At 46.3% G+C, this 17,532-nt stretch overlaps 1 protein-coding gene across 1 annotated transcript in view; it reads left to right on the forward strand.

Annotated features, from left to right (window-relative positions):
• The first annotated feature begins 6,475 nt into the window (after positions 1-6,475).
• PIK3R6 (phosphoinositide-3-kinase regulatory subunit 6) overlaps positions 6,476-17,532 on the forward strand; it is a 45,816-nt gene continuing 34,759 nt past the window's right edge. The window contains exon 1 of the mRNA XM_080922772.1: positions 6,476-6,596. The gene's annotated coding sequence lies outside the window, so the exon portion shown is untranslated. The remainder of the gene's footprint in view (positions 6,597-17,532) is intronic.

Genomic DNA, 17,532 nt, shown 5'->3' on the forward strand with positions numbered 1-17,532 from the left:
CTGTATCAGGAACCCTCTATAGGCCCTGCCGTGGGCCAGTGGTATCTGGAGCCTCGGAGGGCTGATGAGGAAGCAGGCATTGGAGAGAGAAGGGCCTGAGATGTCCACACTTACAGATGTCTCTGAACAGAGGGAGAGGGATGGGTGAGAGACCCCAAAGAAAGGGGTGAGGCTTGTCTGTGGTTTAGGTCTCCTTTCCAAGCCCTGGTATAAGACCCTTCTTTGGTTTGTCAAAGACTCAGGGTCCCTAAGCAGAAGTCAGTCTCTATAAGGCAAAAGATGGGTGAGACTTTTCGTGGCCTCAGACACCATCTCTCTATCCTACTCTGCCATCGTGAGCCTGCATGAACACACACACACACACACACACACACACACACACAGGCTTTCACTTTCACATTCCCTGGATGCCTCAAAAAACAGCACTAATACCTGGTCCATTGCTATAGGACCTGCTACAGTTTCTCCTGAGCCCCTTTCTGGGTCTCAAATGCTGAGGAGACAGGACAGACTTGGTTCCTTTTTACTACATGACCAGAGGAAGTTAGTGCATTTCTTTGAGCCTGTTTCCTCAGTACCGAAGGGGAAGTGGGTCCTCAAAGGGAGTGCCCCTGAACCATGCCCAGTGCCTGGCTCCCAGCAGCTGCCCTGGAAAGACAACATCTTACCCCCCCCCACCCCCGCTGCTGATGCCCCCCCCCCCCCCGCCTTTGCTCTTGAATACTCTCAGGAAAGTTCTTGTTCGGCCTTGCCCCACCCATGGATGAGGCAGAACCCATGCGGGCTAAGTAGCCGTCAGGAAGGAGCCCCTAGGTACAGGTCCTCCCCCACTTCCCTAGCAGATCAGTTCTGGTACACTCACTTCCTCTTGGCTGGAGGCCGGTGCACATCGCGGGTAGCAGCTCCCATCTCCACACGCTCTCTGGACAAGATCTCAGAGGAGCAGAGGGCAGACTGCCGACTATCTGATGGTTGACAAGATGTAGCTGCAGCGATAAGGTGGCGGGCTAGCTCGGGCCTTGGGCTGACCTGATGAGTGAGGGACCTTGGAAGTCTAACAAGCTGTACACGGAGCTCTTCCCGTCCCGTTCTGCGCTAAAGACTCCGGCTTCTAGAAGCCCAAGGAACCTGCAGAGTGCCCCTGACTTGAGCACTGTGCTGTTGTCCCCAATCCCAGCCGGCTGTCAATCGGCTAGGTTCCGGAGCAGTGCCCAGCCGCGTATTTTGGTGCACTTCAGCCTGCAGTGTAAGCATGCTGTTCTATTGTATTATCAGCATGACACGAATCAACAGATGGGGTTTTAATATTATTATCAAATAAAACGGATTTATTGTATATTTGGGGACCTACGGTTATGTTGGAGTGCGTCAGTGAACTATCTGGAGTTTACGTTTATCAATTCAGGGCTGGAGAGATAATTCAGAGGTGCTCACTGCTCTTCCAGAGATCCGGGTTCAGTTCTCTGTACCTGCTTACGACGGCTCACACTGGCCTATGCTCCAGCTTGAATCTGATGCCCTCTTCTGGCCTCTGAAGGCATTCACACACACACACACACACACACACACACACACACACACACACTAAATTTTAGCTGAAGTAAGGCTCTTGGGGATTATTCAGTTTATTTGTAATTTCCAACTCTATAGAATATATTTGTGCTAAATTCTCACCACCGCTCCTCCATTTTGGCCTCATCATACACTCTGACTTCCAGAACAAAAAACCCTATACATCTCTCCAGTCCCCTGGATTATGTCACTTGAAAAACCTAAGCCTATGTATCTTGATGTCCCCATGGGCCTGAGGCGCCGTCATTGACAATTTGGCCCGCAACAGGGGGAAGAGGAGGTCACTGGAGGACACCAGCTCCAGCATCTCTGAATAGCTGCTTTGGCTGGAGGGGGGAAGGCTCCAAGGAGGCTGCACCTTGGCATCACTAAGATTTCATCCATGTTGAAAACTTAGTTGGCTAAAAGTAGGAATGGTGATTCTTTCATGTGCAGCCACAGACACTTAGGGGAGCAGTCCTTCTTTTCCACGCAGCCACAGACACTTAGGGTTCATCTAGTCTAAACTGGGCTTGGTGCGGTGTGGTTGCAAGCAGTGGACCGTGTCCAGGTCTTTCCGGTGGGTCTCTCGGGGGCCTTGGACCTTGCGTGATAAAGCAAGAGATGCTACAATGGCCACCTCACCACAGGGAGGCAGGTCTATTCTCAGGGGTGTTGCGGGGTGTCTGAGAGGAAGTGTGTAAAAGGCATTTTGCTATTGTGACTGTAGTCTAGAAAACCCACCTGTCTTCTGGGGTACTGTGAGCTGAAAGCCAGAGCTGGGGCTAACTCTAGCCTTCTGAGTTAAATGGGGACCTTAAAGCTTTCCTGGAAAGGGGGCACCCCCAGAAACAATGTCTGAGCCCCCTTTGTTCTTCTTAGGCAGCTGGAGCCTGAAATCAGGTGGCCTATTACCTCTCCAGCTGTTCCTGAGAACCATATGGTGACTCCATTGCTGGGCAGGGATGCTCCCAACTCCCCTGCTTGCTCAAAGTAGGGAGAGAAGGGGGAGGGGCTCCCTCTAGGCATCTTTACATACAGGAAACACCAGGTACTGGTTAAGTTTTTGTCAGCAACACAAACGAGAGTCATTTGGAGAAAGGATCATCAACTGGGGAACTTGTCTTCAGGAGATTGTCCTGTGGGTGTGTCTGCAGTATTGTCTTAATTAATGATCGATACAGGAGAACCCATCCCCCTGGGCAGATGTCGCTTCTGAGCAGGTGATCATGCTCTGTCACCACCACTGGCCAGGGAAGCTAAGTGACCGTGGGTTGTGAGCCAGCGAGTAACTTTCCTCTATGCATCTCACCTCGAGTTTGAGTTCATACCCACAGTCTTCCCTCAGTGAGGGGCTGGGACCTGGGAGCCACACAGGGAAATAAACCCTTTGCTTCCAATGCTCTGGGTCTTGGCCAGTGTTACCACAGCAACAGAGACACCCTGTGGACTAGAAGAAATGCAGATCCTGTTTCTATGTGTTTGGGGGCAGGGGGGGGGTTTGGGGAGTAGATCTGCTCTCTCCTACCGCCACATTTCTGACTCTTTCCCTTCATCTAATGGTCCCTTTTCCTGCTCCCCAGGGACAAAGTGTCCTCTGCCTCCTTCCGGAGGTTCTATCCAGCCATAGACTTTCTTCTGTGTTCTACTTGCAGGCACATGTGAGGCTTGGAATGTCCCATGAACCCCTCTGAAGAACCTAAGAAGGTAAAAGTGGAAAGTTCACGCTCTTAGCTGTGGCCACTAGAGTAGGTCATACAGGTGAATGTCGGCTGGGTTAAATCCACCTCAGCAACACTTAGCAGTGCTTAACTCTGCAGAGGCCAGGAGTTCTCGACCCTAGTGCTCCTGTTAGTTTACGTGTGCCTCTTCTGGCCCTCTGAAGTTGGTACTGTTATACCCATTCTACAGGTAGGAACACTGAGATGCAGGGGAGTTGATTAATGTACTCAAGGTCCCTCAAGCCCAGATGATGGCCTCCAAACTTACCTAACAAGGCTATGTGGCCATCTCAGTACCTCGAAAGTGTTGGTTAATCTGGGGCCCAGAAAAGCAAAGTTCATGATTGCATCTGAGGCTGGCTTTGGTGTGATGGAATTCAGGAGGAGAGCTCCAGTCTCATGATGGAATAGACACTCTGATCACCCTCAGGAATGGTGGGAAGCAGACTGGGGAAGGGGCAAGCTTTGGTAGAGTAGATTTTTTCCTGTTCCAGGTAAGTCTGTGCTGCTTGAACTGAAGGGATGGTGGCCAGAAAGGAAGCCTGCGTGTAGCTTCAGGCCTCAGTGCACTCCAGTATTCACATGTACACACCACACACATACACATACATAGGCAGTAAGGAAACGTATTAAAAGTGTATGCACAATCCAGTTAGATGCTAGGTGGATAAAGGCACTTACAGGCAAGCCTGATGACCTGAGCTCAACTCCCACATGATGGCCCAGAAGCTGGCTTAACACCATTCCCCTGATGCCTTTGGAAGGGTAGAAGACAAGGTATGGGTGACTTTGGGCAGCCTACCCCATCTACCCACACCTCTGAGGAAAGGGGCCTAGATGGCCTGAGAGCTGAGGCCTTCTCTGGGCACAATGAGCTGGAATTAGGGTCCTCTGGGGAGCTGAGAAGCTGGGGACCTTCACAAACAATTTCTCCAACACCTCAGGGGATAGATGAAAAAATGAGGCCCAAAGAAAACAGGGTTCCACAGCCAGAGGTATGTTAGCAGGAGTGTGTGTGTGTGTGTGTGTCTGTGTGTGCGCGCTCGCGCGCGTGTCTGCGTGTGTACACTTGAACGGTCCTCTGAGAGCGCCTTTGTTGTCATGAACTGCCCCGGGACCCTCCCTGCTATTGCTGGGGAATTATTGTTCCTGTTGACAGGAGAAGTTCCGGGGAGATAGGTACAGAGGAGGTGGGTGGGGCTAGACAGCCATGGGTCTACACCCTGCCTGGAGATGGGCGGGGCTGTGCGCAGGGGAAAGTGTGGGGGTGCAGTGGACAGTGGCAGATCTTTGTCATCACTGCCCCTTCCCAGTCCTGTCCTCGGAACAAGGGTTGGCTCTGGGGCTGTCTGCAGTCAGTCAGTCACCCAGCAGCAGATACATGGTTGCCACACCCACACCAGCTGCAGAAATGCAGCTGATAAGAGCGGCGTGGCCACAAGAGCAGAGGTCGGCTTGTGATTTCCGATTCAGTTAGGCCAAGGCCGATAAGCCGGGCTGCCTGTGGAGTCCGCACTGGTTCACGCTCTCGGGTTACCGCCCACTGGGCTTATTCATTTTCCCGCTTGTCCCTCGTGCGCTCACTTTCCATTTGCTTTCCTGAATGAGCCAATCCTTTTCTCAGGATGGGAGGGGTGACTAAGATCTGATGACGGCTACTATCCCAAAAGTTACAGAGCAGGAGGTGGGTGGAGGCAGGCAGGCAAATGACCTCTGAACACCAGCAAAGAGGCACTAGATAGAATATGCCCCGGGCACATGGAAGATTAGGGAAAGAAAGTAACAGGAGGGAGGCAGAGCCAGAGAAGCAACCATGCTCATCCCTGGACTGTGTTTTTCTAATGACTTTCTCTAAAAAAATGAGAGTAAGACCAGAACCTGGGGGGGGGGGGTGCCTTACAAGGAAGTCAAACAAATAAAAACCAGTAACTCCATGCTCCCAAAGCTGCAAGCGACAGAAGCCCACATCAAACAGGTTTAATCTTTAAAAGGTGAGGAAATTGTTGTATCACATAGAGGAGCTGATTAGAAATAGATTAGGCAACGGGGTTTCAGGCATGGCTGGATCCAGGTGCTTCAGTTACAGCATCACTATCGATCTGCCTGCCACTCTCCAGAGCCAATTTACCAATAGGATGTGACCATGGAATCGTGACTTTTAGAAAGAGACCTTAAGAGTGTGTTGGAGATGTTCCTGTATATTTGATTTCAAGTCTGAGATGGAAGTGGAGGGAAGGAAAAAGGAGGCAAATGAGGTGTAGCTTCTTCTTGGTCCCCCAACTGTCCTTCCCTAGCCTTGGAATTTGCCACCACTGACCACTGATCCCTTCTTGACATCCCTGCCCCAGCTTTTCCTCCTGCCCCTTTGTCTTGTTTCCTATTCTTCCTTGCCAGAGGAGAGATGACCCAGGAAAAAGACTGGAAGGACAGTCCCGTGGCCTGGATGGGTTTTGTTTGTCTGTTTAGAGACAGGCTAGCAAAAATGTAGCCCTGGCTGGTCTGGAATTGGAGATGTAGCCCAGGCTGCCCCTGAACTCACAGATATCCACCTAACTCTGCCTCCCAAGCATCAGGATCAGAGACATAGACCACCGCAGCTGGCAGCCTGGATAGTTAAAAACCTTCATGAGGGAGGTGGAGAGGCTGCTGTGAGGAGCTCCTCAGGGGTGAGATTAAGGAAGCAGCTCAAGAACAGGCTTTGCCACAGCTCAGGACAAAGCCCACGGGCTGGGGGAGGCAGTGCTGAATGGACTTGATGTGGTTTAAAATGCAAATGTGAAGGGCGGGTTCTGGTATGGCACAGGGTTTCCATTCTGCAGGTTTGGTGTGAAATAGTTTGGCTGGTGCATGTCAGGTGGGAGGAGCTTAACGGACATCTGGTCCATGATGTCCTTAGAATGGGACATAGTTGGGGTGCTTGGACCTTTGGAAAGCCTAGGTTTCTGCTTCAGAACAGCCTCAGCATGAGGAAATGTTCATCCCTCCAGACAGGTCAGTTGCATTAGGTCCTTGAATAAGGAACCCCCCAAGGGACAGTGAGTGACCACACCCACTGCTTTGGGAAAAAAAAAAGCCTCAGCAGGATATGCCTGGGAGGGGCTTTGTGGGCCTTGAGGAAGGGGAAGGGGAAGGAAGGGGAGGGACAGGACTCTCGGTGTGAGGAAGAGCTTTCTCTGCAGATCTGGAGTAGGCAGTCAGGATTATAAGCTCTCGTTGACTCCTTTGAGACATCTGGTCCTTGGGGTCACTGACATTCCTGGTCAGGACCTCAGGAACTCATTGGCTGGAGGATCTGGGCAGGTAGAAAACTGCTGTGCAGCGGAGGTAGGTTCTGACTGGGGTCCGGGGAGGGAGTTAGGAGAGACAGAGCTGAACCCAGATGTGAGCCATAGAGAAGGCTAGTGGATGGAGAGCCCTCAGGAACCTCAGAAGGCGAATCCTGACGTGACTAGAGTCCCCGACAGCTCTTTCTGTTCAACCTATTTCAAATGAGGAGAGGACCCAAGATCCTGTGAGGAGACCTCCTTGTTTTGCCCCTCTAACTCTGTGCCTGCTAACAATCGTGCTGTGTAGACACGACCCTCCCAGCATCTAGGAGCTGGGTCAGGAATAGACCAAGGCTCAGCGCAGGGAAGTAAATTGCAGTAGGTTGCAGACTAGATGAGCAGGCAGGGAGACTTCCTCAGAAAAGCCTGAATCCCTACCTCTGCTGCTTCCGGGACATCCTCTGTCCATCTCTCTTCTGGGTATTTAGTGACTGTCATGGCTGTGGTGTGGTGCGTGTGTGCATGTCCTCACCCGGAGAGACGGGGGTGGGGAGGCGGCAGCGCATCTCTGCTCTTGAGATGTCGTCCTCCTGCTCCAGGGCTAAGACGGGGCCTTGGGTGTCTAACATGGGTAATATAAGGCACTAGATTGCTAGGGAGCAGGGACTTGGGAACAGACATGGGGGAAGGAGAGATGAGATCAGGAGGAGGCTTCAGAGATAGGGATGGCTTGTATGCAGAGGTGAGGCTAGCCCAGGAGCACCCCGTGGAGGAGAGAGCCGAGTGTGCAAATTCCAGAGGCAGGTTAGTGTTACGGAAGCAGGAGACCTAAGGACTTTGTGTGGCAAAAGGTACAGGCTTGTGAAGGACTCCAGTGTGGGACTGTCCTCATTCGATGATTTAGCTCCGGGCAGGTCTGATCACCTGGCATAGTACTCTTGCCTGCCCCATGTGACAGGTTCTGCAATGGTGTCTTCTTTAGAGGGGAGGAGGGCCGGGGGTAGTGCTCAGTGGCAGAGCACGCTGCCTTGCATGCAAAAAGCCCACGGGCTTTATAAGTAGTAAGGAAGAGAGGGAATGAGGCAGGAAAGGAAGGAAGGCAGAGAGACAGACAGACACAGGCACAGTGGTATAAGAATTCAGATTTACAATAGCCTCAGCGGTAGGCTAGGTCAGTCCCCAGACAGTGTGAGCTAGGATGCAGGCCTCACCACCTGTCGCAGGCCTCACCACCTGTCGCAGGCCTGCTGCAATACTCTCATGCTGCTTCTAAGACATCTGGCCTTGATGCCTGAAATGTGCACAAAGACCAGGCTTCAGTTCCTGTGGTCCCTCAGCACCAGGACCCTCAGATTCTCTCAGACGCCCTGGGAACAATGTTGCTGGTCTCACTGCTCTGTCTCATCCAGGTGTTTCCTTTCAGCCCCGGATAGACACCCCAAGGAAGTAGGCCTGAGGCCCTTTACAGAACCAGCAAGGAGGCAGGGTCTTGAGGAAACCTTTAAAACCCTGATTGGCCTTGAGGGCCTGAGGAGGGTCCCAGAAACCCGCCCCCCCCCAGCTCTGCGTCACACTTCCGCTTACCCACTAATCACTTGCCATGGTTTAAAGATCTGCCCAATAAGTCATATGCTGTTGTTTAATTAAAAGAGAAAAGTCCTATTGTCTGTTACATGTGGTCTGTCTCTGAACTCCGGCCCCTGAACTCTGGCGGTGAGAACACTAGTGAAAGAGGCAGCCGGGGAGGCTCCATGGAGTGGTGAGAGGTGGTGAGCGTGGGTGACAGAGGGCCGATTTGCTTGATCTCGTCACCCCGCATTTCACACACATATGACGTCACTTTGTGACCTGTAAGTGTGCATTATTGCAAACTGTCCATCTATGACTAAAAACTAAAAATGGAATACATTGAAATATACACCAAGTCTGCAAACCCCTCCTTAACTCTGGGACCTCTCCACGTGCCGACAGCTGAGTGAGTGGGTGGACCCATCTACCTACTCCATTTCAATGGGGCCTCAGACAAGCTAGGCAAGTATTCTCCTACAGACCTATATCCCCAGCCTGCTTTACTTTTCCCTTTGAGACAAGGTCTCACCTTGAACTCATGGGAGCCCTGGCAAATCTTGAACTTGGGACCCTCCTACTTAGGCCTCCATGACAGTTTGTGCTATACCTGTGCAACTTGAACCACCAAAGATTCCATTTCTACGCTTGTTTATGGGATGGTTTCTGGCATGTAAGGATAGATGATCAAGGATGATTTCATGTGTGAGACAGAGAATGGATGTTGTGGGGTACAAAAGGTCAGAGCCCACAATACCTGCTATAGGCAACATCTTCTGGGATTCTTCCTGGCTACATCTTGCTGTTCTAGGGCACTGCATTCTTTCAGTCACTGGGGGGAACTAGGAGACAGTAGGGCAGTAAGCTGAGCTCTGACATGTCCTTTGAATGCTCAGTGTCTTGCACATGCTTTGTGACATGGCCTGAGTTGTCCACAGTGGAGCCTGCACCAGATCGGCCACCAGTGGTGACACCACATGAGTGTGGAAAAGCACAATATCCTTCCCCCCACTGTGTCCACCTGCCCAGTCTTTTTGTCAGTGTTCTTGGCATCAGTACACTCTGTTTTCTAAGCCATTTGGTGTGCCAGCTGTGCCCGGCAGACTTGCCTGTCTCTGAGCTGCTTAGGGATGGTGACACAGTCTTGTTTTCCAAAAGCACCGGGCTTTTAATATTTGGTAAAGAGACCTTCGATGTGGCATAAACAATGTGACATAATGTTAACATGCTGTACAAAACAGAGTTCCTGCACCGGGGGAGCAGCACTCTAGTGGAGACGACCGACAGTTAACTAACAGTGTAATAATACAGGTGCTGTGTGGAAAAGCTGAGTGACCATTGATGCTGGCTGATGACATACATAGACACCATGGGACAGCCCTTATGCCAGCTCATATCAGGTAGCCTGTGATTACCTTGGCAATTTCTCTCTTCCTCTTTCTCTCTTTCCTTCCTTCTTTCTTTCCTTCCTTCCTTTCTTCTTTCTCTCTTTCCTTCTCTCTCTCTATTTCTCCCTCTCTCTCTTTCTTTGAGGCAGGGTCTCACTGTGTAAACCAGGCTAGCCTTAAACTCACAGGGATCCACCTGCCTCTTCTCCATGCTGAGTCTGATATTAGAGGCATATGCAACTTGCCACGTTTGTTCCTGTTTTAAGCACTGAGACCTAAGTCACTGACAAAGCTGCTATGTGGCCATGAGTCCTCATTAAGAACCAAGCAGCTATCAAGCATGAGCCAATAGTCCGTGGTGGTGATACTGCACTGCCAAGGCCTCTGTACTGTGAATGTGACAGGTGGGTGTCACTGAGACCCCAGGGAATATATAGCTTTCAATAGGAACAACCATACTTCAATACCACCTGATTGTTGGCATGCAGAACAATGGACCCAGTGCCCTCAGGTCTTCCAGCTCCTTATTTTAAATAAAAGTTCAAATTTTGATGTATATCTTAAATCTGACTTTTCAATGCTGGACATAGATGCATCCCCCCCGACCAAAAAACAAAGCTGTGGGGAAGGAAATGAACCAGAAGATGACTGAAAAAAAAAATGCTTGCTTTTTGTGTTAGAGCCATTTGTGCCTTCAGATTTTGAAGACATGCTGAGATTTTATTGTAAAAAGTGATTCTTACAATAAATAACTAAGAACGGCATCGTGTCCAGGTCCCTCCCTCCCCCCATCACCATCACTCGAGTCTATGAAGAGAGCTGGTTAAGCACCATTGAAGTCAGGCTGCTGCAGAGAAACAGCCAATAATAGGATGTGAACAGATGGGCAGGAAAGTACCACCTTTTTGAGGATTGGTTCATGTGGTTATGGAGACTAAGGAATTCCTCAGCATGTCAAAAACCCAGAAAAGCTCATGTTGTAGTTACAATCTGGTTCCAAAGACCTGGGGAGCAAGGAAGCTGGTGGTATGAGTTTTTATCAGAATGAGGCTTGAAGGCCAGGAGTATTGGTGTCAAGGGCAGAGATGTTGGACTTCTACATCAGGTAGCAAGAACAAATTCACCTTACCTCTACCATTTGGCTCTGTTTAGGCAATCAAGGGATTAGATACTGCCCAGCCACATTAGTGAGGGCAGATCTTCAATGAGTCCATTGAGTTAAGGGCTAATCTCTTCCAGAAATACCCTGCTGTGGTTTAGATCTTGAATGTCCCCCTGAGTCTCATGCATTAAAGGTTTGGTCCTCAGGGTGTGCTATTGGAAGATCTTACAGGTAGAACCTGTAAGAGGTGGGGGGCTTAATGAGAGGGCTTGAGTTCATTAGAGGCATGCTGTGAAGGGAAATGTGGCATCCTGGGTATTTCCTTTCTCCTTCTCCAAGATCTTGCCAGGTAGTTCAAGCTAACCTTGAACTCATGGTCTCCCTGCCTTAGCCTAAGTGCTGGGATTGCAAGTTTGCTCCACCACACCCTGGCACTTCCTGTTTATCTCTTGCTATCTGGATTGTGAAGTTAGTGGTTTTGCTCCAGCCGTTATGTGCTGTCTCATCCAAAGCATCAGAGCAATGGTCGTGGGCTGAAACTTTCCAAATAGCTAGATAAAATAGACCTTTCCTATCCATAAGTTAATATCTGCAGGTACTTTCTTAAAGTAATAGAAGACTGACTAATACCCACCTTCACAGACAAACTCAGAAACAATGTCTTATCAGCCACTTGGAAATCCCTTGGCCCAAGTGGATTGACAAAAGTTTACCAACACAAATGTGCTGTGGGCAAGAGGTCTGCAAGATATTTTCAGAGGCTAAGAGGTGGGCCAGAAATGTGTTTTGGGCAAATAGAGACAAACTGTGGTCATTGAAAAGTTTACAGAGTGGGCAGGTGAGATACCTCAGTGGGTTAAAGCTCACTGTCTATGCAATTTGATTTCTGGAACCCATGTGTGAAGAGACACCATAACCACAGCAACTCTTATAGAGAAATGATTTTAATTGAGGCTGGCTTTCAGTTTCAGAGGTTTAGTCCATAATCATTATGGTGGAAAGCATAGCAGTGTGCAGTCAGTTATGGTGCTGGAGGAGCTGAGAGTTCTATCATCTGGATCTGCAGGCAGAAAACTGTGTGTCTCACTGGGCTTATCTCAAAGCCCACCCCCTCAGTGGCATACTTTCTTCAACAATGCCATGCCTCCTAATAGTTCCACTCTCTATGACACACAAATGAGCCTATGGGGGTGACAGCTATTCAAAACTACCACATGTAGGGGTAAAAGGAGAAACCTGACTTCACAAAGTTGACTTCTGACCTCCACATGCACTGTTACATGCACATATACATCCCACACAATAATAACAAAGAAGAAAAAATTACAAATGGTAGACCAGTAGTCTAATCATTAGCAAAGAAGGAAGAGGAGAAGGAAGAAGAATAGTTTAGCAGGTCTTTGTTACTTTATGGGTTCTTCTTTTTACCACCCTCTATAAGCCCCCAGGCCCAGTTTCACCCCCTATCACTAGATAGAAAAGGATCTCGATAGTTTGATTTTACCAATGAAGACTTGAGAGGCAGATGCTAGTGTGAAAGCCTGTGAGCTCAGAGAGGCAGAGAAAACACCCATCTGACTTTCCTCCTTAGCTCAAGTCCCATCAGGATTGTCCCTTTCCCATGCCAGCTCAAAAAACTTCCTTCAAACTTAATGTTCCTCCCTTCTACTTCCTTTGTATCACTCTATCCATCCTCTTCACTTCCCCTTATTCTGTATATTTTTCGTAATAATCCTACAATCTCTTACCATCAGCTGATTGCTTAATCTACCTCTTGACCTATACTTGACTTTATTGTATCCTGTTTACAACATTTAACCAGAAAGGTCCTTGGATTAAAGGTGTGTGTTAGGGCTGAGCCATACTGTAACTAAAAACAGGGGTTTTTTTGTTTTTTTTTTTTTTGTTTTTTACAGTAACCCTGAAATAACACAATCTTAGGGTTCACAGTGTGATGACAGAGGGAGGGGGAGAAAGAGGGAGAGAAATAGATCTGAATTTAATTTCTTTATTCTTGTTCCTTCTTTGGGCATGATTACTAACAAACTGAAAAACCAACAATCACTCGCCTACCCTCTCAGGGCCATAGCATTTATATAACCTCTGAAAACTTTCCAGAATTTCAAACATTACACAATTACAGAAACTATCTGCTGCTGACAAAACCATGCCTCTATTAGAGCACAAGGCAAATCATAACTGCTTGCAGACAGTCTGAAGAATTCTCACTATATTTTCCCCCATCTTAAGCCTTTAGTTGTGAGAAGTGTCATGAGAGATTAGAAACAGAGACATTTTCAACGAAGTAAGTGCTTTTCAGGTTAGTAGCCAAATTTTTCAGGAGACCTCTCCTGCTTGATTCTAACCTTTATCAGTTTTGATGGTATCCACAACTTTTCACTTCCTGGGGAAATATAAATAAATCTGTGTCCCTAATGCAAAACCTTCACTGGTTTTCATTCTGAAGTTAGACATTCTTATATTATATATGCTGATTTAACTTCACATTTTTCTAAAACCCAGTGTCTCTTAGCTGCTGTTTTTCATTTTTCATTAACATCAGAAAATATAAATTTAACAAAGCACTATTTAATCTATCCCTGAGTGTCTTTATTTTTCCTTTTTGATTTATAAGCATTTTCTTTAAGGTGCTATTAGATCTTTCTAAAACCACTTGTGCTGTAGGATTGTATGTTATACCTGTAATGTGCTTTATATTATAATATGCAAAGAATTGCTTCACCTTACTGGAGACAAATACAGGAGCATTGTCAGTCTTATTTTGTATGGGTATCCTCCTAGTAGCCATCACTTCCAATAAATGTGTAATTACAGAATCAGTCTTCCCAGAGCTCAAAGCAGTTTCCCATTGAAACTCTGGTTACATATCAATGATGTGGTGTAGAAACTTTAGTTTTCCAAATTCTGCAAAATTTCCACCCATCTGCCAGATTTCACTTCTTTTGGTACCCCTAGGGTTACCTCCAGTGGGCAATGGAGTTTGGTTACACAAAGAACAAGTGGGACACTTTCTTATAATTTTTTAGCTTGTTGTCAAGTGATTGAAAAGTTTTCCTTTAAACCTTTAATGTTAACATGATGTTTTTCATGAAAATTTGAGGCTTTTAACACTTTCCCTACTAATAATTGTTTTTTTTTTTTTTTTTTTTTTTTTTTTTTTTTTTTTTTTTGTGCCATTAGATCTAGCAAGCCTATAAGAGACCTAATACGGGTGATATGTACTGGATCATTTCTATTTCTGATTGCCTGTTGCAGCTGTATAAATAACAGAGTTAATTTTGAATTATCTGGAATAAATTCAACAGTTTCTACATGCAAAACACCTCTTTCTGCACATTAAGAGTCAGTAATTATATTAAAAGATTCAGGAAAATCTAGTAATAGTGTAAGAATTACATACAACTCTGATATTTGAACTGAAGTATATGGGCTTTGAATTTCTTTGCTCATTTTTGTCTGACTTATAGCCTGCAATCCCTATCTTATTTGCATCATTATAAAATGTAGGCAATTCAGGAACTGGCATTCCTTTTACAATACATTAGAGAATCCAGCTAGTTATTTTTATAAACTGAAGATGCTTGCTTTTAGGGTGTTTGCTGTTAATTTCTCCCAAATGGTTGCTACAAGTTCTTTGCTGATCTTTATTGATGACATAATCTCAGCATTGCTATAGGGTACTATGGTTTCTGCTGGATCCATTCCTAATAACTGATGTAGTCCTATTCTAGTTTTTTAATGATTAAATCAAAAAATTTTTCTATGCAAGTCTCTAACTTTTTACTTTGTTTGTGTGCTAAGAAAATCCATTCCATAATAACTCTCTTTTCTTTGCCTAGTGAGCCCAGGAGGAGAATGAGTGAAGGCAAAAGTAACCAAAATGTAATCAGTCTTCATATGCAGCTTGCAACTCTGTTCTACCAGAGTCAACTCTCTCACTGCTTCACCTGTTAACCATCTTAGACCCTTTGTAATGTCTGAGACAAATTACTTAAGTCTCAAGAGGTTAATACAATGATAGGCCATAGGCAATTAATACCTCTCATTAATTTTAGAAAATCATTAAGAATTTTTCAGCTAATCTCTTCTGATCCGTATCTTTTGTGGTTGAATTTTTTGTTGTTGAATTATATTTTACAATCCAAATAGTTAATAGAACCTTCTCTCTGTAGTTTTTTTCAAGAGCAATCAATAGCCCCCCAGCATGGCAGAATTCTTTGTGTTTCCTTAAGCATTTTCTCTAAAGTATCTGAGTATCTGTGTCAGAATCAGCCAACAAAATATCACCATGTAATGATTAATAACAGATTGAGGAAATTGCCCATGAAATATTTCTAGCAGTTGTTGTACAAAATATTGACATGATGTCTAACATTATTACCTATAAAAGAACTTTCTGCTGATATCTTTTTGCAGGTTGGGCATTATTATAAGTAGGTACTGTAAAAGCAAACCTTTCCCTATCCTGCTCTTGCAAGGGGATAATAAAATTGCAGTCTTTTAAATCGATTACTATCATGGCCCATGCATTAGGTAATGAAGAAGGTAAAGGAATTTCAGGCTGTAACAGATCAATTGGTTGAATTGCTCTATCTATCACTAGTTACATCTTAACATTCTCCATTTCCCTGGTTTCTCTTTTATAAGAAATATGGGAGTGGGGTTTCACTCTTCTATATACCGAGCCTCAAGTTGCTCTTGTACCAGCTGCTCAAGTGCTTATAATTTTTCCTTAGTTAAAGGTCATTGCTCTATCCACACAGGGTTGTCAGTCAAGCATTTTAAGGGTAGGGCCAGTGCCTCCACCTCTTATAAGTCACTCCCTGTTATGTTCTGTGTTTGGACAACTGATACAGCCTGAGGTGGTTTTGTATGAATTATATCAACACCTTTCCCAGGTTCATCTACCATTTCACCCCTTATTTTATTCTGGGCTATGTCTGGGATTGAAAGAATATTAATCTGAGCATTCCACTGTTGTAGGAAAAAAATCCCTACCCTCAAAATGGTGAATAATTCTATTTGGGGTAGCCTGGTTATTTAGAACGTGTTTCACATATGGTGAGTCCATCCCATGTAAAGTCATAGCTTTTTTTAAATGATCTATCATTTGTATAGGAAGCCAACCTATCTCATTGTAGGCACACCATGTTCCACACCATTGGCAGGCATGTGCTGTATGCCCACTGAGAAAGCTGATAGTGATTTGGTAACCCTGTACCTCCTCCTCACACGCTTGCAACACAGCTGTTCAAGATCAATCCTTTGTCTAGAAAGGCTGTTTCATCAGATTTTACTTATTTTTTCCAGTTTTTCTCTGACCAGACCACACTCTGGCACAGTTTCTTTTCCTCTTTCTTCAGGGGAGGAAACCCCACTCTCTGGAGCCTTTTTGTTCTCTCTTTTTTAGTGTGTCTCACTTCCCAAGAGCTTCTCCCTCCACCCGCAACATCTCACACTTCACCACCATCTTTGCAACCCTTTCAGCAAAGACGGGGTGACTCTTTTTGTCTTCCCATTTCAGCCATTTTTGCTGTTGTTGTTTCTCAGGCCCCTCAGTTTTTCCAAATGCTCAGTCAATTTTTTTCAACCTTTTCAAAAGCAGAATATATGAAGAAGAAAAAGAAAACACAGAAAATTGCCTCTGGGAACAAAGTGGGGGTTATCCCAATGGTAGCACCTGCAATAAAAGGTTGCTGTACTCTTGAAATAAAATCTCCATTTCTTCATCCCTGCCCTATCCTTAACTGTATTTTAAATCAATTTTGCCATTTTTATCCTTAATGTTTGATCCCCATTTTGAGGCTCCAAAAGAGGAAAGAAGAAGGGAGGAGAAGGAGGAGAAAGAAGAGGAGGAGGAGAAGGAAGAGGAGGAGAAGAAAGAGGAGGAGGAAGAGGAGGAGGGAAAAATAGGGTGCAGGAAAATCCAGATGCTGTAACCAAATCAAAGTGTGTAGAAGAGTTGTCTTGCATGGAATGTTGAAAATGCTCTTTGAGGAAGTGATCTTTAAAATGAGTCCTGAAGGCCAGAGAGATGACCTGGAAGTTAGAGAGATGACCTGGAAGTTAGAGAGATGACCTGGAAGTTAGAGAGATGACCTGGAAGTTAGAGAGATGACCTGGAAGTTAGAGAGATGACCTGGAAGTTAGAGAGATGACCTGGAAGTTAGAGAGATGACCTGGAAGTTAAGAACTATTGTTATTCCAGTCGGGGACCCAAATTGGTTCCTAGCACCTACACCTAGTGGCTTACAGCTGCCTGTAACTCTAGCTCCTGAGGATCTGTTCTCCTCAAACATCCATCTACATACATGTGATGCACATAAATCCATACAGGCACACACAAATACACATACATTTTTGAAATCTTCAAAATGAGACTCAAATGTTTGAGAAGGAGCCAGTTGTGGGAGAAGCTGGAGGATAGATGCTCCAGGCAGAAGTGTGCAAGGGCCCTGACTTAAGACAGAGTTTAGTAAGCGGAAACAACCCAATAGGTGAGAACCTGGTGATGTGAGAGGAGAGAGGCCACTGGAGACATGCCCTGGAGCTATATCAGACAGCCTTCCGGTAGGACAAGGAGTGTGGGGTTTGAAGAAAGATTGAAAAGAATGCACAGAGGGATTTAATCAAAGGATGACCAGGGCAGAAATGGAAGCTGGGAGACCTGTGGGGGAACGGCCACAGTACAGCAAGAGATGGTGTGAGTTGGAACTTCTGGGCAAAGAGTTAGATTAAGGTATGGTTGTTCCCAGCATCCACTTGAGTAAGAGAGGGAGACCATGGAACCCTGATCTCCTGCATCTCATATAAGAAGCTTCTCTTAGCCTCCATACTGGGGGTGTGGTGTCAAATCCTGAGTCTTCCCTGTGCCCAAATGCTCGTTTACCCTCTTCCATGTGACTCTGATAATCTGC

The sequence above is a fragment of the Micromys minutus genome (assembly GCF_963924665.1).
Source record: "Micromys minutus genome assembly, chromosome: 10".
Classification (NCBI taxonomy): Eukaryota; Metazoa; Chordata; class Mammalia; order Rodentia; family Muridae; genus Micromys; species Micromys minutus.